Source organism: Triturus cristatus, chromosome 8 (genome assembly GCF_964204655.1).
Source record: "Triturus cristatus chromosome 8, aTriCri1.1, whole genome shotgun sequence".
Taxonomy (NCBI): Eukaryota; Metazoa; Chordata; class Amphibia; order Caudata; family Salamandridae; genus Triturus; species Triturus cristatus.
Window position 1 is genome coordinate 1,108,783,774 of NC_140591.1, and position 25,046 is coordinate 1,108,808,819.

Genomic DNA, 25,046 nt, shown 5'->3' on the forward strand with positions numbered 1-25,046 from the left:
TGGGCAATCTGCAGTTTAGATAACAAATACTTAGGTAGGCCTGCAAAAAGAGCATTTGCATAATCCAGGCGGGAGCCCACAAGCGCCTGGACTACCTTCCTACGATACTGCAGTGAAAGTAGGGGAAGAAATTTCCTAAGCATCTTAAGGATGCTGAAACATTTCCCTGCTAATCCCAGGATGTGTGGACGAAAGGATAGATCATCGTCAAACACCACTCCGAGATTTTTTACCTGGGATGATGGCTTCTCTGGGGGGGACATGTCCTGGGGCCACCATGACTTCCAGCCCGGATCGGGGGCACAGCCGAAAAAGAGCAGCTCAGATTTATCTGAGTTGCATTTCAGGCTGTGCCGCTGAAACCACGCAAAGACTGCACTCAGGCAGTCCTTAATTCTGCCGCCGCTAAAGGCCTCTCCCTTCCTGCAAGTGAACAAGAGCTGGGTGTCATCAGCATATGAGATGACCCGGGCCCCGAACGCCTCCGCTACCTCCGCAAGAGGGGCCATGTATATGTTAAAGATGGTGGGGCTCAGGATCGAGCCCTGAGACACCCCCACCTCCAGCGGAAGCATTTCGGCCGAGAACGGCACTGTACCCAGTAGTCATCCAAATCTGATCCTGAGTGTACTTTTTCTTTTCTTTAACCTTCTCTGCATCAGGTCTCAACAGTACATCTCTCTTTATGGTATCTACCTTAGTCTTGGCCTGTTTCAGTGTTTCATACCTGTATCCTCTTTGTAGGAATCTCTCAGTTAAAGCATTTTGAGCTTGATTCAAAGCATCAGCTTCGCTGCAATTTCTCTTCATTCTCAAATTTTCTGCATACGGGATGCTCATTTTTAGGTCTCGCCTGACCCAGCGCATGCGCTGGTCTGGCGAGACTTATTGAGAGGGCTCCAAAAAGTGCTATCAGGCCAGCCTAGAGCTAGAGTGCAAGTGCGCGGGCGCGCGCGCCGCGCTTTACCGCGATCACTTTCACTTTCGCGGCCGCATGGCCGCTTTGATGTTTGATCATGATCGCGATCACTTTCACTTTCGCGGCCGCATGGTCGCTTTGCATAGCCAATAGGTCTCGCTTTTGGGACCTTATAAGTATTTAGTTATGCAACTGTTGCATGGCTAAACACTTATAAGGTCCCAAAGGCAAGACCTATTGGCTATGCCAAAGCTTGTCTTACAGAGCTATCTGCATAAACTTAAAGGACTGAAAGTAGGTTTGGTGAACTGCAGTAGTAAGTGAGTCAAGCTATTACTGGCACCACGCTAAGATGGCCGCCATTTATAATAAAAAGTTGCACCTCTGTTTGGTCTCTTTTTTATGTCTAGCTTTTCCTCCGTGATCGTCTGTTTGTCTGTGCGTGGAGTAGAAGCAATGCAGCACAGAGTCTAAGGCCGGAGAGGTATAGAGAGAAGGCCGTGTACCCAACTCAGTGGTATGCTGATAGCATGCTGAATAGGGGTAAAGCAGGCCAGGATTCAGGATCTGGGAAGGCCATGAACAAGCATAGGTGGGCCATGGAGTTGTCTAGCGTTTTCCAGGTGTTTGAGAGTTGGGTCAGGACGTGCTTGCTGTATGGTCTTGTAGGGAGATGAGCTACATACTCTTAAGGCCATGCTTACTAGTTTTAACTCTATTTCTAGAGCTTTGCACAGAAGTGCTTTATGTCCTTTACTCCCTGTGCATCAGCCTCTTTCCTTTCTGTCAGCCTTAGGCTCCTTTCTCTCTGCCTCACCCTCGTTACTTTCAGCTTCACACTGTTCTTCTAACACTCTGCATCCTCCTGCCTCACCCTCTTGTTCACTTCCCCTCACCCTCCTCTTTACTTGCCTCGCCCTGCTCTTTCTCATTCTCCTCTCTCCCTCTCTAAGGCCTCTCTTAACCTCGCTATCCTCTCACTATGCCTCCTCTTCTCCCTCATGTATTTTATTTATTTATTTTATTTAATGTGTTTTTATATAGCGCGGACTTTACCCGAAGGTGTCAGAGCGTTTCACAGTAGGAACAGTAATGATACATGAGGAGAAAAATTACAAGTGAACATGATACAAAAGCAAATGTTACGTTACATGAGGCAATAGTGACAATTGTGCAAGTATCAAGAGCAAACAGAATACAAGAGGTAGCTAACAATATGTTACAAAAGGAAAAAGTGACATGTGTGCAGGTTACAAAAACATACAAAGTACACGTAGAGGTAAAAAACTGCAATAAATTGCAGACACTCAAAACACTAAAACAAATGTTACATTACATGAGGCAATGGTGGCAATTGTGCATGTATCAAAAGCAAACAAAATACACTCACTCTCTTCTAAAACCCTTCTCTCTCTTTCTCTCTCTTCCTCCTCTCCACATCACCACCTGCACTTTCTCTTCCTCTTTGTCTCCCGTCCTCCCTCTCGCTCACATACTCCTCCTTATCTTTCTCTCCTCTGCTTTAACACCCCCTCTATCTTAACCTCCGCTCTTAACCTCAATATTGGCACTCTCCACTGGGCCTTCTTTTGTCCACCTTACCTTGACTGCTGCTCCTTATGGTGTAATGGTGCTCTGTATTTACTGGAAGCCTGAAATGCTTCCATACGAGTGGGTTGTGCATATGTGTACCTTGCAATCTTGCTTCCTTGTGCCTGTTTTTCAATTGCAGATCAACATTTTGAACAGCAGCTGCTCTCAGGCCTTTATTATTTGAAGAGTGCTTATCAGCATACAGAATATCCACAAATACTTGGTGTCCATGCATATTTTAAATAGATAGTAAAGCTATTCAACTTCTTGTAATTATGGGTAACAGCTACTGCTGTCCATTTAGTTGAAGTAGATGCAATAACAATTGGAAAAGCAACCCAAATTGGAAACTGGCCAGATATCAAATGTGAGCCCGTTTCTACACTTAGCTGCCCCCCTGTTGCAAGAGTACAGCTTCTGAAGTGGACGACTTAGCTTGACAGTTTGGTGGCTAGTTTACAATCCTATATTCCGCTGTCCGTCCTTGGAGTAGAATGTATTATAAGGGAATCAAAGCGGAAATGTGCAGCTAATATGAGCGTCTCAAAACTGAACGGTCTCTTCTAAATTGTCACCGACACAGTCCCTTTTCTTTACTGTTCTCGTCCTTTCTCCCAGTAGCATTTCCTATTCAGATCAGCCTCTCTGTCTCCGTCACTTTCTTGTTTTAGCACTCTCATCCTAACCCTCTCTCTTTGCCCAGCCACATTTTATCATATGCCCATCACATGCCTCTCTGATATTATTCCTTTCTCATTAGTCCAATCCTTTGCCAGCCTCATTCAGCCGTCCCTACTTCTTTTACTCTACTCACCTCTCATCCTTTTCTCAGTACAGAACTACGAATTACCCTATTCCTTTCGCCCACTTTGCTCATCGTTCTCCTGATCCATCCTCCTTGAGCTACCTCTAACACCATCTTCATCACCTTCTCTGCTTTAATGATACACATCACTCTCCTACTCCTCTCTAATCACCTCTCTCGGTTATGTCTCTTCCCTTCTACTTCCTACTTTACCTTTATTTCACCTAACTCTTTAATTTACAATCTTTTCTCTTATGCGTGCTTTATTTTTCTTCACCATCATATTTTCTGTCCTTGCACTCTCCTCTAATCATTCCCCATTTCTCATCTCTGTGGAGCCATAATGAAAATTGTGGAGCTGTGTTTTTCAGGATTGTTGATAAAAGGACACTACCCTCAGACAGCTGTGATTTAATTGATAGCTAAAATAATTAGAGACCTATGCGGGTTATGCGCTCTACCTTTCAAAATTTACCAAAACATCACAATTGTTCGAAGTTCAAATAAGTGTGGGTTATCCAGAACAGGGACACCAAGCAGCTCAAAGTGTTTTCACCGGTGGCAGGACATACAAGTTTTTGAGTCGGAAATGAAAGGCTTAGTGGCAATTTTTGAACTTCTAAAGCCACAGATTGTAGGAACATCTTGGCAGCAAGTGCATTAGCCCTCTATATCATTGTTTAGGTACAAAGGGAGTTACATCAGCGCTATTATCCATTTCTATCTACCTATGTGACATAAAGAGAGGATTTTTTTTAATAGCGAATAAGTGCACTGTCACCCGTGCCTCGAAGTGTGGTGTCTGAGCCTTCACTTCTAATTATTTTAGCATACTCAGCTAGCACCTGTGGTGATTGGGAGTAGGCAGGACAGTGGTAGTATGTGTTAATGGTTCTGCCACTACTGTTCTTTATATAATGGGAACTTGCACTGCTCCTGCCCATGTGAACTTGGGAAAAAGTATTTACACCTCAGAAAAGTCCAAATGTGTTGTACTGTCAGAATGTCTCATATAGTACCACAAATAAAAATAGTGTCCCAGCAGGAAGAACATTAAACAAACCACTACTAAAATATACATGGATTGTTTTGTTTTGTTTGTTTACATTTTCAATTACTTTTCTTTGGGTGGCAAAATCCTATCAAATTGTTTCTGCCACATGCCACACACTGGAATTATGCGGAAAAGGAGGAACAAATTGCAGCTGGTTTCAGTAAATTACACAACAAGAAAAAAAGGAAATTATGTAGTGTAATGTGGAAATATTGCTTCATTATTTTGTCATTTTCCCTCTGGTAACACTGTCTAGGCAAAGGTTTCGACCCATTAGTACAAGTCTAACACGCAAATACAGCAATAGACAACAGAGAGGTGGGCAGTCAACCTTTGGTAAGGGCCTTTCATAGTGCACCAACACGTTGCTTCTTTTTTAGCAACTTTTGATCCATTTGAGCTAGAAACATTGCTTTTGGTAAAATCTACAGATTTATGTAGCAGTTGATTGTTTTTCGTGTGGTAAATCCCCAATTATTGCAGAAAACTGCCTCAGAATCCCATAATTCCGGTGTACCTTGCAAATGTCATCTCTTAAATACTGTGCAATGGGAGCTCGTGGGCCTTTTTGGATAAAAGAGGAATGTCACATGTACCCCTGCTTTTCACATGTAACATAACGGACACCACTCTCGCACACTTCACACCATTCCCTAAGCACTTCAAGTAGCCAAAGGCCTTGAAGTTTTTCATGAAAGTTAAATGATTAGGCTCAGAAAACAAAGCTTCGGGCCCACATCTTTCATTAAAGACAAGCATTGGCATAGCCAATAGGTCTCGCTTTTGGGACCTTATAAGTATTTAGTTATGCAGCACAATATCCTTGGTGCAACAACAACTGTTGCATGGCAAAACACTTATAAGGTCCCAAAGGCGAGACCTATTGGCTATGCCAATGCTTGTTAATCTTGGTGGATGGAAGCTTGCTGCATGCAGAATTGTATTGCCTGCAGTCGGCTTCCTGTATGCGCGTGTTTGGATAGCTCCTTGTGCGATGTATACTTTCAGATCTAAGTATGTCACACTTGTCGCACTAAAGTATTCAGTGAATTTTAAATTAAGATTGTTTACATTGATGCTGTCTATAAACAATTGCGCTGACTCTTTAGATCCATTCCATAGAATAAAAAGATCATCGATACATCTGATCCATTTAATGATGTGATCCTTCCATTCCCTGTCATAATCGACTCTGAGCACCTGCTCCTCCCACCAGCCCATATGCAAATTAGCATCGCTGGGGGCGAAGCAGGTGCCCATCGCCGTGCCTTGCAGTTGCTTGTAGGTGTCCCCTCCGAACAAAAAATGATTGTTATTGAGACACAATCTACACATCTCAATCAACATATTAGTGTGTTGATATAAATTGATTGGTCTCATGTTCAGAAAGTGCCTAATTGCCTGTAGACCATCTTCATGGGCAATACTTGTATATAGACTTACAACATCTAATGTTATTAAAAGGTAAGAATCTTCCCATTTTACATTACCAATTTGGTTCAAAAAATCTCTTGAGTCCTGAATAAAGGCAGGTAACGCTCTTATATATGTTTGTAGAAATGAATCTAGGTACCTGGAAGTTGGTTCAAATAAACTACCAACGGCACAAATAATAGGGCACCCCGGAGGTTTCTCTTTATGCTTGTGAATCTTAGGTATTAAATATAATGTTGGCAAAACCGGATTTTCTACCTTTAAAATGGAGTATTCTAGTTGACTGATTAGACCTAGACCTCGTCATCTCGCTAGATCCTTTTCATATTTATGTTTTATTTCAGACAGGTTACTTTGTGGAACCTTTAAATAGCAATCTTTATCTCGAAGCTGTGTCATTCCCTCACAATTGTATGCTTCTAAGGGCCAGAGGACAAGGTTCCCACACTTATCTGCCTGCCTTACCACTATATATATATATATATATATATATATATATATATATTACCTACTGGCGGTCGCCAGTAGGTAGTTATAGTTAGGACCTTGTTTATATTGAAAACACGTTCTTTGTTTTGCCAATAACTTTGGCACCGTTTGACGAATCTTTGCGAAATTCTAAAAAAAAAGGTCTATTCAGGTCAGCTCCTATCCTGAAAGTTTGGGGGTGATTTGTCAGGTGGGGGCTGAGAAAAAAGGAGGGTCCCAAAAAGTGTTTCTCCATGTTAATTTCGATAGGAAATTTTAGCCAAGGCTTCAGCCCGAACTGCGGAACAGAATTACACAACATTTGGCAAAAAGGTAGCTTTTGGTTCAGAAAGCGAATTTTTTTTAAAATGGTGTAAATCCGTTCAGTAGTTGCTGAGAAATTCAAAAAATAAGAGTCAAAAAACCAATTTCCCATAGGAAACTTTAGCCAAGGCTACAGCCCGAACTGCTGAACGGAATTACACTAAATTTGTCAAAAAGGTACTGTTTGGCTCTGAAAGCGACCTTTTTAAAAATGGTGTAAATCCTTTCTGTAATTGCTGAGAAATTGAAAAAATACAAATATCGATATCTAGGGGCGCGGTGGATCCGCGAACCCTCCCAACCAAGAGCTTCATTTTAATTGGCTGCCAACACTCCAAACCAGGAAGTGTTGGCAGCCATCTTGGGACTCGGTAGAACTGAGTGACAAGAAAACAGAAAAACAAAGGTGAGAAAAAAGAAAAGGGACAGGGTAGAAACACTCTGACCCGCTAGGCATGCTCAGGGGACAAAAAAAGCATTAAAAAAAAAACAAATTGACCGATTTCGCGCTGGGGTCGCGAATCCGACCGAGAATTTTTTTTTTTTAAAGCGCGGCCTCCCGCGCTTTGTTGTATTTAAGCCCCCGGGTGGGCCAGGTCCCGGGGGCACTGAAAAAAATGTGTGGGGGTGCCCAATCCCCCCACACTGCCCCAGGGACCGCAACCTCCCTGCCTCCCTGGGGCAAGATCTATGAGTTGCGGGGGGTACGCAGCCCCCCCGAAGTCCCGGGGGCCACCACCTCCCTGGGCACTGTATAAATTTTGGGGTCCGTAACGGACCCCAAAGCCCCGGGGACCACCACCTCCCAGGGGCTTTGCACTTCTAGGGAGGGGGGCCGCGCGGGCCCCCTCGTGGAGCCCTTTATGGCCCTGGGGACCGCCAACCCCCAGGGCTGGCTCCTGCAGTGTCCCGGGGTGCCCACCCCCGGGACACTGCTATGGCAGGGCTCTGTCATACCACCACTGGTTTGGATTTTGTAAGCGAGAGCAGGTTTCCTGCTCTCGCTTACAAAATCCAAACCAGATTGTTTTTCCACAAGGGGAGCTGCATGTCAGCAGCTCCCCGTGTGGAAAAGCAATACTGGCTCCCGCAGGAGGCAGGGAGCTGGCGGGACCGTTGGGGAATTGGGGTCCCCCACAGCCCCCAATGGAAAGGCAAGGCCCCGGGGATGGGGTCCTCGGGGCCATGAGTGGCCTAGGAGGGGGGCCACACGGCCCCCTCCATCAATTAGAAAAAATAAATAAAGAGGCACAGCCCCGGGGGATATAGAGGCCTCAGGAGGGGAGCCACCCCTCCCCCTCCTACATTAAAAAAATAATAATAATTTATGGCCATGCCCCGGGGGATGGTGTCCCCGGGGCCTAAATTGGCCTTGGGAGGGGGCCACGCGGCCCCCTTCCCGTTTATATATATATATTTTTTAAAAAGGGGTCAGGCCCTGGGGGATGGGGTCCCCAGGGCCCAAAAAAAGGAAAGAGAAGTGGGGCACAATTTTTTTTAAGAAGCCGGCATCGCGGCTAGGCCCCGCCCCCTCCCTGCAGCACTCAAACGCACCCTCTGGCACGTTGCAAGTTGGGGAATTAATTCCACGTGAATACTGAGGGTCTCTGGGGGTTAATTAGCCCACCAGGTACCTCCAGTATGCGCCAGGGAGCTACGTTGCAGAGAGGTGTTCAGAGGCCTCGCCCCTTTTTACACCTCTCTGCAAAGCAGCTCTGTGGCACTTACTGGAGGTACCTGGTGGGCTCGTCGGCCCGCAGGGACCCTCAGGATTCAAGGGGAATTACTCCCCCAATTTACAACACGCCAGGGGGCGTGTTTGCACAGTGATGCAGGGAGGGGACGGGGCCTGACATAGCAGGTGTGCAAACGCACCCCCTGGCACATTGTAAATTGGGGGATTGAGTCCCCTTCAATCCTGAGGGTCCCTGGGGGCGAACTAGCCCACCAGGTACTCCAGTATGCGCCAGGGAGCTGCGTTGCAGAGAGGTGTTCAGAGGCCATGCCCCTTTTTACACCTCTCTGCAACACAGCTCTGTGGCGCTTACTGGAGGTAGCTGGTGGGCTAGTGGCCCCCAGGGACCTTCAGGACTCAAGGGGATTTAATACCCCAATTTACAAAGCTCCAGGGGGCGCATTTGCACAGTGGTGCAGGGAGGGGGCGGGCCTGATGTGACAAGTGTGCAAACGTGCCCTGTGGCGCATTTTAAGTTGGGGACTTAAGTCCCCTTGAATCCTGAGGGTCCCTGGGGGCCAACTAGCCCACCAGATACCTCCAGTAAGCGCCAGGGAGCTGCGTTGCTGAGAGGTGGTCCAAGGCCATGCCCCCTTTTTACACCACTCTGCAACACAGCTCTGTGGCGCTTACTGTAGGTATCTGGTGGGTTAGTTGGCCCCCAGGGACCCTCAGGAATCAAGGGGACTTAATACCAGAATTTACAACGCACCAAGGGGTGCGTTTGCACAGTGGTGCAGGGAGGGGCGTGGCCTGATGTCACAAGTGTGCAAACGTGCCCTGTGGCGCGTTTTAAGTTGGGGAACGCACCCCAGGGTGCTACTCCAATTACCCAGCAAGCACCATGTACTTATCCAATCACTCCACCAAAACCCAGGCACTTATAAATTCACCATGCACTGTCCGTGCAGTACTCTAATCATCCGATCAGTGCCCATGTACTTATGCATTGCTACAATCCTCTGAGCACTACCCATACAGTCCAGCCATCGCCCTGTCATTACCCATGCACTCTTTCAATCACCCAGCCAGCACCATGTACTTATCCAATCACTCCACCAAAACCCAAGCACTTATAAATTCACCATGCATTCTCTTTGCAGTACTCTAATCTTCCAGTCAGTACCCATGTACTCATGGAAGGACCCAGGCACTAACACATGCACTGCTACAATCCCTTGTGCACTACCCATGTAGACCTCTAACCACCTACACAGTACTGATTCACTCCTCCAATTACACAGGTTGTACCCATACACTCCAGAAATCCCTCTGTCACTACCCATGCACTCCTCAAATCACCCATCCAGCATCATGTACTTATCCATCTCTCCACCAAGACTCAAACAGTTATAAAATCACCATGCACTGTCCATGCAGCACTCTAATCATCCAGTCACTAGCCATGTACTCATGCAATGACCCAGGCACTAACTCATGGCAAATACAGAGGAGGTCATGCTAATTACAGGGGTACCCCAACACATAGTGTTCCCTAGTGTATATAGGTGTTTTCACTGTATTCTAAGTGTCTTTTAGCATAGCACTGGCTCCGGTCCGGTTAGTCATAGTCAGTTACCACCAGTACATCACTGATGACATCGTCCAGTGACTGTGTGTTTCTGTAAAGTTTAAATTTGTTTTATATATATTCCAAGGTGTATTGAAGAATTAGTGGGTGTATAAATGTCTGGATGAAGGATTTAGTAGGTGCGTGACTGACTGTATAAGTGAGTGATTAAATGTGTCTTACTAAATGCATGGGTTAGTGACTAAGGGGCATATGTATCAAACGAATTTTTAATCGCAAACACTGCGATTCGCAAAATAACAGCGTTTGCGATTAAAAAATCGGTAATCGGGATGTATGAGGCAAATCCCATCGCAAAATTAAGGAATTGCTAATTTAGCGATTTCTTAATTTTGCGTAAGCATTTAAGAAATTGCAAGTTGCGATTTCTTAAATGATATGTAAAAAGTACCCAAGTTGTGCGAATTATCCTTAAGAAATCGTAAATTACCACCAACTTCCAGTTGGTGGTAATTTGCGATTTCCTTTCAAAAAGCACTTTTTTGAATTTTACAAAGTGCCACGTGGCGCTCATACATGCCCTTAGGGCATGTATGTGCGCCATATGCACACACATGCACACACATGTTAATTTCAGGGGTGCATCAGGGTGTCATCATTACACCCTTGCACCTTTGAAATTATTCTCAAATTGCGATTAGCAAATTGCGATTCGCTATTTGAGAATTACTTCCCATTCATTCCTATGGGTCTCCTGGCCCATAGAAATGAATGGGCAGGTATTCCTTAATTGCGATTTTGCAATTTGCTAATCGCAATTAAGGAATTTTAAGAAATCGCAAAAAGTTTGCAATTTTTTAAATACATCCCGTTTTGCAATTCTCAAATAGCGATTCTTTAAAAATCGCTATTTGAGAATCGCAAATGGTGATGTTGATACATATGCCCTTAACTGTCTGAATGTGTGTATCAGTATGTCTGTTGTTGTGTAAGTTGCTGCATGTGTTGGTCATTAGCTACATGCGTGTCTATATGGGTTATTGATTGGTTGCCTGAGTATTTGTATGGGACACTGAGTGTGTGTGTGGGTGGGTGGGAGGTGTGTGACTCTGTGGATAGATGTGTGAGTGGTTGATTCACTGGTTGTATGGGTTCAAGAGGGCATATGGAAACACCTGTATGGGTGAGTGTTGGTGAGAGATTGGATGTCTCAGTGGTACATGTCCAAGTAACTACATATGTAAAAGGTAGTGTATGTGAGAGTTGGTGTATATAAATGACTATACGTGAGAGTCAGTGATTGTGAGAGTGGCTGTATGGATGAGTGTGTACTTGTATCAGTGATTGTATAAGAGAGTAAGTATGTGTTAGTATATGTTTGAATAAGTGAGGTGGTGTGTGTATAACTGTATAGGTGAGGAAATGGGAGTGTGATTGATTCTTTGCATGACTGATTAGGTGTGTGAGTAACTTCATGGATGAGTGGTGGTGTGTGAGTGTCTGTATAGGTGTATGAGTGCATATGATAGTGCTGTATTGATGAGTGACTGTATGTATGAGTGATTGTATGGGTGAATGAGTGGATGTGTGTGTAGACCTAGGAATCAGTGAGTGCGTATGTAGTAACTGGTATTCGTGTCGATGGTTTCAAAAATGGCAGTCTGTATTTTACAGACTACCATAATCAAAGGTTATATTAGAGTGTGAGGAGGTGCATCAGATTTTGATGTGGATGATGTCATCAGTGATGTCATTTGAGATGTCATCAGTGATGTCACTGACCATGTCATGAATAATGTAATATGTGACATCATCAGCAGTGCATTGTGGGAGCGCGAGTTATACTTAGCTGAACTAACTATAACGGGGGAATTTCTATGGTTTTGTACGAGTGAAATGTCCAACTATAACGTCCCTGAAACCTATGGTTTTTGCAGTGAAATAAATAAATAAATATATATATATATATATATATATATATATATATATATATATATATATATATATATATATATATATATATATGTTGTGTGAGCAAGGTCGGAGTTTCCGACCGAAACGCGTCATGGCGACATGGTGGTGAGCTAATAAACATCACTATCGACGAATCTGGGTCTGCTCTTGCTTTCCGGCAATACGAAGGAGTTAAGGCAAGGATCATTGAATATGTATATATATATATATAATATATATATATATATATATATATATATATATATCAACCACAGTTTTTTCTTCGTTTACAGAGCCACAGACCCTGGCAGGGCGGCTTTGTCGAGCAGGAGCGAAGAATCCTGTTTTAAATCCACAAAATATTTCTAAACAGAAATACGACGACTCCGATGAAAAAAGCAGCTCCAAGCACTTTATTTCAAACTTCAGAGACAGGCAGGCAGTCTACCATAAACACTTTGCCCATAGTCCTTACGCGTTTCAGCTTTCTCTCAAGCCTTGATCACAGGGATGCATTTCATCCAAGCAGGTGTCAGACTACCGGATTGGTTGTAGTCCACCAATTACTGTGTCCGTTTCTGATGAGCACACTTTCAAAATTGTTCTTTAAACTGCATTCTTTTTAAAGCGTTTTTTTTTCATGTTTTGCTAAACTGCAGTCTATAATCTTTTACTCATGTGAGAAAAAAGTGTGCTAAAAATAAAACAGTGCCATGGACTTGCCTCATGCAATTGCACTCTCGGAGTGCGTGTTTAAATGCTATTAACATCAGCCAGCAGAATGGAATATTCTGCAAGCATCCCTTGCCCACCTCCTTTCTGAAATTTCTTCTGGGTGCAATCCCGTGTTCATTTGTAAAAGGTGGCAGACGGGTCAGGCTCCTCTCAATAAATCAACCACAGTTTTTTCTTCGTTTACAGAGCCACAGACCCTGGCAGGGCGGCTTCGTCGAGCAGGAACGAAGAATCCTGTTTTAAATCCACAAAATATTTATATATATATAAAAGTAATTGCTTCTCACCAAAACAACCTTCGGTCAATTTTCCTTTTCTCGGCAAGCAGACACGGACCCGATTTTTAGTGCTTACGATAGCTGTTTAATGTCGGGCATTACGCGTTTCGGTCCAAGAAGGACCTTGATCACATGACAACGCCATCAATGTTGACAGACCATTAAAAACGCTACAATTTTGCACGTGACTGCTAGTGCATAATAGACATAGAAAACAAGTTAAACATATTCTCATTGGTTTCCAGTGTCGCTCACTTTTTTGTTTCAATTAGCAAATGTATGAATACTAATAATCACAGGATCAAATGCTTACTCACAACGAATATAAAAATTGTCACAATTTAATGTTGAAGGTTAAAAAATATTATCATATAAATAAATAAATAACCTTAAATATAATAAGCCACTAAATATTTAAAATGTCCTAATAGATAATCTAAAAACGTTTTTAAATGTTATAAAAACATTAACAAATATTGTGATCTAAAAAATATTTTTTGTATTATCATTTTATTCCGCTCATATATAAGTATTCATATGATGTAAACAATGTCAGGATTAATCCAAATTAAATTTATTTTTTAGGAGCGAAATTCTACTGGCATGAGTGCAAGGATCAAATGTTCCTGATTAGGAGTATGTAACCCTTAATAACAAAAGGTGCTATGTGCTGATTATAAATAGATTAACCTACTGTCCAATTAGTCTATAAATAAAAATAAAAAAGACCCTTAAGTGTTAAAATATTAAAGTGTAGTGTGTTAAAAAAACATTATGTTAACTGGTTTTAAGTGACATAGCAGCCTGTATTTACGTCGAGAAATGTATCCCATACATTTAACTATCAAGATTTATGTACTTTAAAACACTAATAACTTGATTAGGGGGGGGACGTAAATATATAGTTCATTAGACTAGAATGATTTCCATCAAAAGTTGGTATATAATGTAATTAGTGCCAATTGGTAAAAGGACGCGCAGAGTTCTGAGACTATAATAGATCATTTTTATAAACAGGTGTATAAGTCTTCCGTATTGTTGAGACCTCCCGGAGACTTACTGTCCAGATTGAGAATATAACGAGTTTCAAGTCTTCTCAGCCAGTATTCCCTGTATCCCCCTCGCTTGGTTTTGGGTATGGCATCTATCACAAAATATGAGAAGTCTTTTAAATTGTTGTTGTGGACTTCTGAGAAGTGCCTGGCGACAGGATAAGTGGGATCATTATTATTGATTGCCCTAATGTGTTGCAAGATTCTTTTGTTAACTGGTAATTTGGTACTACCTATGTATTTTAATGGACATGTACATTCAGAACATATATCGCGAATTCTGTTTTGCAATGCAAAGGTTTGTTGATTTTTATCTCTTGCTTACTAAAGGCAGTAAAATAACTTTTTTTGTTAATGCTATATTGCCATGCTTTGCACACTTTGCATTTAGTAAATCCATTAGACTAAACTATTGTACATTGAAGGTGCCCGTTTATAGGTAATGCTAGGTTTTATAGGGAGTTCATGACCTATGATGGGATCATTTTTGACAAGAGCCCAATTTTTATAAACAATTTTTTTGATAGTTTTTTCTGGGGCACTGTAGGTAGTGATGAGTCTTAACTCATCAGGACTGGACTTTTCAGTTTGTATCTCTTTTCTTGATTTTTTGGACACTAATAGTTCTTTCCTGACCAGATCTTGAGTTTTATTGATTGCTTCTTGTATTATTTTGAGGGGGTATCCTCTAGCTAAAAATCTGCTTTTACTTTGCTGTTGAGCTTGTACCAGATATTTTTAATTGCTACAGATTCTTTTTAAACGCAGCATTTCTCCATAGGGGATGCTGTGTACAAGATGCCGCGGATGAAAACTGGAAAAGTGCAATACCGCATTACCAGCAGTTTCTTTTCTGTAGAACTTAGTTTCCAATTTACAATTGTTAATATAGATCTCAACATCAAGGAAATTGATTTTTTGATTGCTTATGGTGGCAGTAAAATTTAGATGAATTTCATTTTGATTAATCATGGTGACAAAATTCATTGCTGACTCTTCTGATCCATCCCATACAATAAATAAATCATCTATATATCTGTAATACATTTTCACATGATCATCAAACTTCCTTCGATGTGTGCCATTGAGGACCAGCTCCTCCCACCATCCCATAAATAAACAGGCGTAGCTGGGGGAGAAGCTGGCTCCCATGGCAACGCCCCGCATTTGCTGATAGAACATTTTGTCAAATAGAAAAATATTGTTATTTAGACAAAAACTGATCATATTTAACAGCATAGCATTATGTTGGGGGCAAGTTGCCTTGTTTTGATAAAGATAAAATTCCACTGCACGAAGGCCATCTTTGTGATTAATGCAAGTATATAGGGAGGATACATCCAACGTTAAAAGATAAAATTGTTGGTTCCATTGAAAGTCATTTATTTTAGCTAAAAAGTCACTAGTATCCCTGATGTATGATGATAAACTTTGTACCCATTCTTGAAGAAAAAAGTCTATGTATTTGGAAGCATTCTCTAGTAGACTTGATCTTGCAGATATAATGGGCCTGCCGGGTGGCTTGGAAGCATTTTTATGGATTTTGGGGATAAAGTAAATGTTGGGAATAGTTGGATGATCATTTCTAATAAACTGGTATTCATCCATAGTTAACAATCCCGCGCTTTTCCAAGCCACCAACTTCGTATAGAAGTTATTGGCAGTTTCCCTGAAGGCTACTGAATTGCTGAGCCGATAGCAGGATCTGTCATAAAGTTGAGACAGGGCTTCCAACATATAGTCCTTCCTTGCCCATAGAACGACATTGCCCCCTTTGTCAGAATTTCTCACAATGATATTGTTGTCCGTTTGTAATTTGTTGATAAGTTGATAGTATTGTCTATTTTTGTTGGTAATTTTCTTCCTTAGGTTAGAGATTTTATGATTTAGCAGTTTTATTTGACTTGTTACATTTTCACTGAAAATGTCAATACCATCTCTTATCAATATCGGAGTGAACTTGGATTTCTTTTTGAAGGGGGTATTTTTGCTTTGAATAGCTTGTGTGGTCAAAGTGTTTGTTATCAGGGTAGGAGAAGGCACTTCTTCCATATGTTCGTTTTCCTGGCGTAAGTCAGTTAGAACTTGTAGCAATGCTTGGTCAGTTGAGAATATGGTCTGTGTATGTTCCAGTCTTTCAGAGGAGTTTACAAGTGTAGTAGTTGTTTCCAGTTTGGTTTTTTTCATTGCATGATATTTTCTAAGTTCCAATTTTCTCATGAATTTGTAAATGTCCATACGAGTATTGGGATAATCAAAGTTGGATTCATTGCAGAAAGATAAACCGAGGGCCAAAATTTGTATTTACGCTTTGCTGAGTATGGCTTCAGATAGATTAATTACCGTCTTTGTCTTTTCCTCAAGAGTATTTATCGGCGATTCCACCAGCCCCTCCCGCGTTTCTTGTTGTTTGCACATGGTACTCTTTTGTTTTCTTGCCTTTCGCCACTCCCTCCGCCTGAAGTTTCTCCTCTGCCTGCTTGTTGTTTCTGAGGTCGTGGCCGGAGAGTGGATCTCCGTTCTTCCACTAAAAAATTCAGCTCTTCGGCGGGAGATGGCGTAACACGGGTCCCGCTGGGTGGCGGTTTGTTTGAGTTCCCCTCCGCTTCACTTTCTAATGCCGAGCTGAGATCTGATCTGAAATAGATGTGTCCGTTGTGACCGGTCTATTTGTAACCTTTCCCGATTCTTGGGCATTGGAGGCGGCATATTTTGAAGATTTCATTACTTCGTATTTACGTGAGAAAGTAAAAATGCGCCCACTTTCATAATCCACCCGGTCCCGGTGGAATTTGAACGCTTTTCGTTCCTTTATTTTATCCTCCTCTTTGCGTAAGCGAATGGTCATTTCATTTCTTAACTTGGCAGATTCTTCAGGTAGGCCCATGGCAGTTATTTCATCAGACAGTTTATCAATACGTTGCTGTAACATGATTCTATCGATTTCTGCATATTTGACTAATATTTCAACTAATCTTCTTGATGAGTCCAGATTGCATTGGGCCCATTCCTTCATCATTTCTGGGTTAGGCTGCTCATAACTTGGCGCTGTTAAAATGCGCAACCCTCTCGGAATTCGCCCTACATCCAAATAACGCTGAAGTGACTTGTGTTCCCACCATTTTCCCTGTTCTCCGCGCATCAACTTTTCCAATACTTTCATTTTGCTTTTCAAATCGTCATTTGAATTTATAGCATTTGCTCCCAATGGTAAAAACTCATTGTTGGTTGGGGGCAGGTAGTCAAACATTTCTGAGGCTGCTGCTTCACGGTCTTTTAGCGTGTCTGCCGACATTTAAATGATTCTTATGTTGATTTAATTTAGCGTGTCCTGGGTGTGTAGAAGTATTTAATAATCCTCATATCCTGTACGCTGAGCACACCAAACACCCCTCAATGCCTTAAAGTCCTACCTTTCACGTATTTCCAGCAACCCGAGAGTCCTCCGACACTGAGAGCGCAGTGGACGATCCTGGTGGCACAGTTCCGGCTGAGGGGGGGCTGACTGTAAACAATTCCTTCCGGATAATTTGCTTCCTCCGGGTCGAAGACACGGAGGCGGTGGCTTGGTTTGAACAGTCGCCTCTTATCGATTGGGGGTCCGTGTTCGACTGGTCGAAGCCTCTCCAGTCCAAAATATAAAAGTAACTGCTTTTCACCAAAACAACCTTCGGTCGATTTTCCTTTTCTCGGCAAGCAGACACGGACCAGATTTTTAGTGCTTACGATAGCTGTTTAATGTCGGCCATTACGCGTTTCGGTCCAAGAAGAACCTTGATCACATGACAACGCCATCAATGTTGACAGACCATTAAAAACGCTACAATTTTGCACGTGACTGCTTGTGCATAATAGACATAGAAAACAACTTAAACATATTCTCATTGGTTTCCAGTGTCGCTCATTATTTTGTTTCAATTAGCAAATGTATGAATACTAATAATCACAGGATCAAATGCCTACTAACAACGAATATAAAAATTGTCACAATTTAATGTTGAAGGTTAAAAAATATTATTATATAAATAAATAAATAACCTTAAATATAATAAGACACTAAATATTTAAAATGTCCTAATAGATCATCTAAAAACGTTTTTAAATGTTATAAAAACATTAATAAATATTGTGATCTAAAAAATATTTTTTGTATTATCATTTTATTCCGTTGGCTCATATATAAGTATTCATATGATGTAAACAATATATATATATCCCAAACCAAGTTTCCTTCAGCAGGAAGAAGAACGAGCCACACAAGCACAGCAGGACCAGCAGCTTTAATCGGCTGTTCAGGGCATGCTGCGTTTCGTAGTAAAACTTTTTCAAATGCCTTCAAATCATGAATGCTCGCAAATGTCCACCTTTAAACCAGCTTGCCTCACTGCGATTGGCTGCAGTCATCTAGCAGGTACTGGGGAGTGTCTCAAAACTCGGCACTCCAAGTTTTCAAAAGGCAGTCAAAACAGCATTAGTACTACCCAAGTGGGTGGTGACTGCCTCTTCTCCCCTGATGCACCTGGATTTTACTTGTGGAAAAAGCGGCTGGCCTGGATCTTCACCCCCCGCATAACGTAGCTGAAACCTCGAACATCTCAACAGTGCAAGATGCCCCCTCGTGCAATCACGGTCCAGCCAACGGGTAGGTAACTGCTGCGAAATGCGGTGGTTCAGTGTTTCCCCAGTCCGCAAGGTAATCCCAAAAGCTTGCCACTGCTAACACTGAACAACTTGTGGGGTGGGGGCTCAAGTGCGCTGTGGCCGTGCACAAAATATCCAAAACCAAGTTCCCTTCAGCAGGAAGAAGCACGAGCCACACAAACACAGCAGGTCCAGCAACTTTAATCGGCTATTCAGGGCATGACGCGTTTTGTAGTAAAACATTTAGAAATGTCTTCAAATCATGAATGCTCGCAAATGTCCACCTTTAAACCAGCTTGCCTCACTGCGATTGGCTGAAGTCATCTGGCAGGTACTGGGGAGTGTCTCCAAACTCGGCACTCTGAGTTTTCAAGAAGGCAGTCAAAAAAGAGTTAGTACTACCCAAGTGGGCGGTGACTGCCTCTTCTCCCCTGACGCACCTGGATCTTACTTGTGGAAAAAGCGGCTGGCCTGGACCTTCACCCCCCCACATAACGTAGCTATATATATATATATATGATATATATATATACATATATATATATATATATTCACTGAAAAAAACATAGGTTTCAGGCACGTTATAGTTAGGACTTAGCATTTAAAAAACCTTTGAAATTCACTGAAAAAACCATAGGTTTCAGGGGCGTTATAGTTAGCTGGACATTTCCCTCGTACAAAACCATTGAAATTCCCCATTATAGTTAGTTCAGCTAACTATAACTCGCGCCCCCGCAATGCACTGCTGATGACGTCACATATTACATCACTCATGACATGGTCAGTGACATCACTGATGACATCACTGATGACATCTCAAATGACATCACTGATGACATCACTGATGACATCATCCAGTGACTGTGTGTTTCTGTAAAGTTTAATTTTGTTTTATATATATTCCAAGCTGTATTGGGGAATGAGTGGGTGTATAAGTGTCACTATGGAGGATTTAGTAGGTGCGTGACTGACTGTATAAGTGAGTGATTAAACGTATCTTACTGAATGCATGGGTTAGTGACTAAACTGTGTGAATGTCTGTATTTGTCTGTCTGTTGGTGTGTAAGCGGATGCATGGTTTTGTGAATAGGTACATGAGTGTCTATATAAGTTATTGATTGGTTGTCTGAGTATCTGTATGGGTGCCTGAGTGTTTGTGTGGGTGGGATGTGTGTGACTGTGCATAGATGTGTCAGTGGGTGATTCACTGGGTGCATGGTTTCAAGACTAGGTCTGTGATGGACTGTATGGGTGGGTGAATATGTGTATGGTTGTGTTAGTGAGTGAATATATATTTTATTAGTACATGTGTAATTTAGTACATATGTGAACGGCAGTATATATGTATGTTGGAGTACAGAAATGACTATAAGTGAGAGTGAGTGATAGTGTGAGTGGCTGTATGGATGAGTGTGTGCTTGTATCATTGATTCCTTAAGAGCATAAGAATGTGCTAGTATTTGTATGAGTAATTGAGCTAGTGTGTGTATAACTGTATAGGTGAGTAAATGGCAGTGTGATTAATTATTTGCATGACTGAGAACGTGTGTGAGTACCTCTATGTATGAGTAGCGGTGTGTGAGTGTCTGTATAGGTGTATGAGTGCATATGATAGTACTGTACTGAGTGACCATAAGTATGAGTGACTGTACGGGTGAGTGAGTGGATGGGTGTGTAGACCTAAGATTCTGTGTTGGGGTATGTACTTATTGGTGTTGGAGTGTCTATGGTTTTGAGAGTGGCAGTATGTAATTTAGAGTGGGTGTCTCAAAGGTTATGTTAGATTGTGAGAAGATGCATCAAATGATCACATGGATGACGTCATCAGTGATGTCATCAGTGATGTCATTTGAGATGTCATCAGTGATGTCTTCAGTGATGTCACTGACCATGTCATGAGTGAAGTAATATGTAACGTCATCAGCAGTGCATTGTGGGGGCGCGAGTTATAGTTAGCTGAACTAACTATAACAGGGGAATTTCAAGGGTTTTGTACGAGGGAAAAGTCCAGCTAACTATAACGCCCTTGAAACCTATGGTTTTGTCAGAGAATTTCAAAGGTTTTTTAAATGCTAATTCCTAACTATAACGTGCCTGAAACCTATGGTTTTATCAATGAATTTTAAAGGTTTTTTAAATGCTAATTCCTAACTATAACATACCTGAAACCTATGGTTTTTTAAGTGAATTTCAAAGGTTTTTGAAATGCTAATTCCTATCTATAACTTATCTCTAACCTATGATTTTGAATGATTTTCATAGGATTTCTAAATCTTTATTTTTCAGTGTATCAATTCCTTTATTTATGTTTTTTTATATTGTTTTTCACCATTTTTTTAATTTTTGTTAACTTATTTCTTTAAAAAATGTAAAAATATTATTTGTTTTAAATGAATTTTTTAAAAAAAATATTTGTAAATTTTTTTAACTCTATTTTTTAAACTATATTTTTAATACTTTGTTATTTTTTTCAATTATTTTGGGGATTTGCGCACCCTATGCGCACCTTTCTCGATTCCTGCAAGGAAAAAAGTCGCGATTTTATGATTGTAGTGTAGGATCCGCATACGGTGTGCATTGGGTACGTATTTTCGTGCGCAATTGCTAGGCGACCGGTACGCGACTCCAAGCCCATACGCGACACGTACGAAGTACGTTACGCGACGCTCGCGCGCTTCCGCGAAACGTCATGTGCGTGGTTGACGCGGTGGGTGTGCGAATCCTGCAAAATATTTTAAATGTCAAAAAACGTATATATATGTATTTCATGTAAATATTAAGGGAAGACATAATCTAAGCTACTCATAAAATTGATATATTTTTACTTTTAATCATCCTATATTGCTTTTAAATGCAATTTCGCGGATTTGCGCTCGGTGCGTGCTGCCTATGCACACGGTGCGCGGATCCCATGTGACCTGAAGAAAAGAGATTTGATTGGTTCATTAGACTTCCTATTCTAACTATTGAAAGACCCCACCCATTTCAATCATTCTTCTTAGACCTTCTTTGGAGGAGCATCTCTCTGCTGAGAAGAACTTTTTTTGACTAAGTTTACACTTAGATCAAACTTTTTTTCCAAACAATCACTGGGCAGCAGGCATCTCCACCATCTGCTCATTCATCTGAAGATGAATTTCTGGTAGAACCACCACGCCCAGAAAGGTATTCATCTGTGGTATGGAAATCTTTTACTTTACTCAAGATATGTCAACGAGTGCTCTCCTGTGGCGATCCAACCAAAAAGTATTCATGTGGAACAGCCAGCATGAAAAAGCACCTGAAGACCATGCATCCAGTCAACCTGGCACGTGAAGAGTGCCGAAGAATGCGAGTTCTTCCTGGTCCTTCAGAGGCATCACAGCCGAGTACTTCACGTGTGGATCCATCAGACCAACACTTGGACATCCGTCCACAGTTTGCCACATTGAAAGTGCTCTGCATAAAATGCAACGCCGTCCTTTGCTTCGGAGAGCTGTCCATTGACTTAATTTGCAGGAAGCAAGAAAACCATCATTGCTAGTTTTTTAACCCGTTCCGTGCTCATGACGGAACCACTCCGTCATGAGCCACGGGCGCCGTCTGCTCATGACGGAGTGGTTCCGTCATGCTGCAGCCGTTGGCGGCCGCTCCGCCCACGCGGCGCTAATTCCCCGCCTGTGTGGGCGATTAGCGCCGCGGGCGGAGTCATGACGGAACTACTCTGTCATGAGCACAGCTCGCCCGTGACTCATGACGGAGTGGTTCCGTCATGAGCACGGCGCCGGGGGGGTTTGGGGGCACAGCGGCGGCGCCGTGCTCATGACGCGGCGAAGGGGTTAATTTTTGTATTTTTTCCCTGAAGTTCATTGTTTTGTTCCTCCATTTCTGTTTTTTCCTTTTTTTCCAGAATAACCAAAAGAATTTAAAAATTGTTCAGAAAACCAAGAAAAAATATGTAAACGAAAAAAGAAGAAAATAAAAGTTCTTCTAAGAACTAACGTTCCTGGTTTTAAAAAAAGAGCTATATTTGTTTGTTAGTGTGTGAAAGTTTAGATGAATGTATGTGTAGTGCGTAATTGACTGAACAAATGCATTAGTAGTGTATGGTGAATGTATAAGTGCAGAACTATGGGGAAGTGCTGCAGCATCACACAGTAACCTCTTTAACTGCAGTGTGCTGTAGTACTTCCAAAGCACAGGGATGCAACATATGTACATAAATATGTTGCAAATCTATGCTTCTCTCTGCATGGCTGCTTAAACTGCAGCCATATGGTGACACAGGCACCCTTGCACCATGATGCAAGGATATCTGTGTCAAGTGGTGTTTGTTTTTGTGCAGGAAGACACACCTTCCTGCACAAAAACAATCATAAAGGCATTTTTCTCATTCAATGTATGCTCAGCATTTTAGCATGTATTGAAGGTTGAAAAATGAGGAGAAATTAAAACTATTCTCCTTGTTGTGCTTTGCTACACCAATTGGAGAATGGTGCAGCATTCACACACATGTCCAGATTTATTATTTTTGATAAATCTGGAGATGTGTCTTGTTCTATGAGTATTCTGTGCAATCACGCACAGCAACACTTATAGAACACCCTTTCAACGCAAAATGGTGTGTATGATGAGGTCGTATTTACATTGAGAAAAAAAGGTACACAGAGTGCCTTTTCCTCTATTTGTAAATATAAAAGAGTGTCTTGCACTATAACTATGTTACAAAAAGTAACATATTTCTGTTTGGAAAATGGCTTGTAAATGATAGGAGGTAAGCACCGATGTTTGTCTGCAAAGATGCTCAAAGAAGAATGATTGAAAGGATTGCAGTCCTTCAATACGTAGAATGGGAAATATTATGAACCACTCAAATCTGTTTTTTTGGAGGTCATTTGATATCCTATGACAGAGAGATTCCAAAACTACATAGGTATAAACAGGGTGTTTTGAAAAACTTATTAAAACTTTGTAGATTCTTGCAGATCTGCCCATTGTGCATATTAATACTTTTTTTTTTTTTTTTTTTTTTTTTGAGTTTTTAAAAACCTTTATTGTCACTTCAAAATGTACACCGCTATTTAGCCAACAACCCGAAGGCAGGCAGCATAGTGACGTGGCGGCGCGCCACCAAAGCTTATCCACCTCGTACATCTGAGCAATATATCCAAAATAAGAATATACACAATTTATAGCAACAAACAACCAGAAAGCGACAGTCGAGGAACAGTAGCACACGCTAATCATCAGTACTTCTGCAGTCTCCAACACGTTACCCACGCGGTGCCGCAGCCGCGGAAACACCAGGCAGCCCATCCAGTCATATCGCAGCCCAGCCACCAGAGCAGCAGCGGTCAGGGCAGCGCATCCCCATCGCCAGTTAGCCTCCACATGCAGACCCAAAGCGCGCCCCTATCAAACCACCAGTCCACTCGCTCATGGCCTCAGTCCTCGCCAGTCGCATCCCTCCTCGCCAGCCAGTCCACTAACGGCTGCCATATATCCACCGGTCGTGAGCGCTGCGGCAACTGATCCCAATAGGCAGTGAGTTGGTCCTTGCAGTATATCGCGGATCTAACCCATCCCGCAACGGCCGGCGGGGCCTGCTTCTTCCAGTGTACTGCCAGTTGACGCTTGGCGAGCAGTAAGAGAAGGGCCACAAGACGACGCGACGCCGGGGGTATATTCTTAACAAAGCCCAGGAGGGCCACCAGTGGGTCCGGAACAATGCGCATACCCACAATTTCACCGACAGCTTTGAAAATGGCATCCCAGAACCCGTCAATGGGTCCACATGTCCATACAAGATGGAAGAACGTAGCGTCCCCCGCGCCACATCTCCAACACTTCGTATCAGCCTGCAGGCCCATCTTAAAAAGTTGTATAGGTGTACGGTACGTCCTGTGTAAGTAGTTGAAATGTACCAGCCGCAGCCTATAATTAGGCGACAATTGCTCAAGCTGGGCGCAGCAGAATTCCCACTGTTGTTCCGTGATGCGCACGCCCGTTTCCCCCTCCCACAATGTCCTGGAGTCCACATGCGCAACAGGCGTCGCGCGTTGTGTAGACCTGTATATGCGTGTTATTAATTTCCGCGAGGAGGAGTTGGACAGCACGTCCTCTAAGGCCGCCAGCGACGGCGGGGCCTCCGGGAACCTAGGGTACCTCTGTTTACAGGCCGACCGTAATTGATAGTAGAGCAGCAGCTCCGATGCCGTCGGTTCAGAGGCCGCGGCCATGTCAGGCAGTGTAATGAAAGTATCGTCCGGATACAGGTCACCTGCCACCGTCAGCCCACACGCACTGGCCCGGCGCGCCACCGCCGCGTCCGTCAGCGGACCCAACAGGGGATTTCCCTCCAGAGGCATGCTCGGGGCGTAGAGATCGGAGATGCCCGCGCGTCCGGCAATGCCCGCCCAGGCCCAACGCACCATTTCCACGGTGTCAATGTCTTCCCTAGGTCGTTTATATTTCTGGTACACCGCTGTCCGTAGCGGACAGGGCGCCGCCACGTCCATCTCTATCGCCACGTGTGGCTGGTAAGG

General features: G+C 42.7%; 1 protein-coding gene across 1 annotated transcript in view; it reads right to left on the bottom strand.

The window, feature by feature from the left end:
* BEND2 (BEN domain containing 2) overlaps positions 1-12,958 on the bottom strand; it is a 354,255-nt gene extending 341,297 nt beyond the window's left edge. Inside the window, exon 1 of the mRNA XM_085622663.1 lies at positions 12,839-12,958. The gene's annotated coding sequence lies outside the window, so the exon portion shown is untranslated. The remainder of the gene's footprint in view (positions 1-12,838) is intronic.
* Between the last annotated feature and the right edge of the window lie 12,088 nt (positions 12,959-25,046).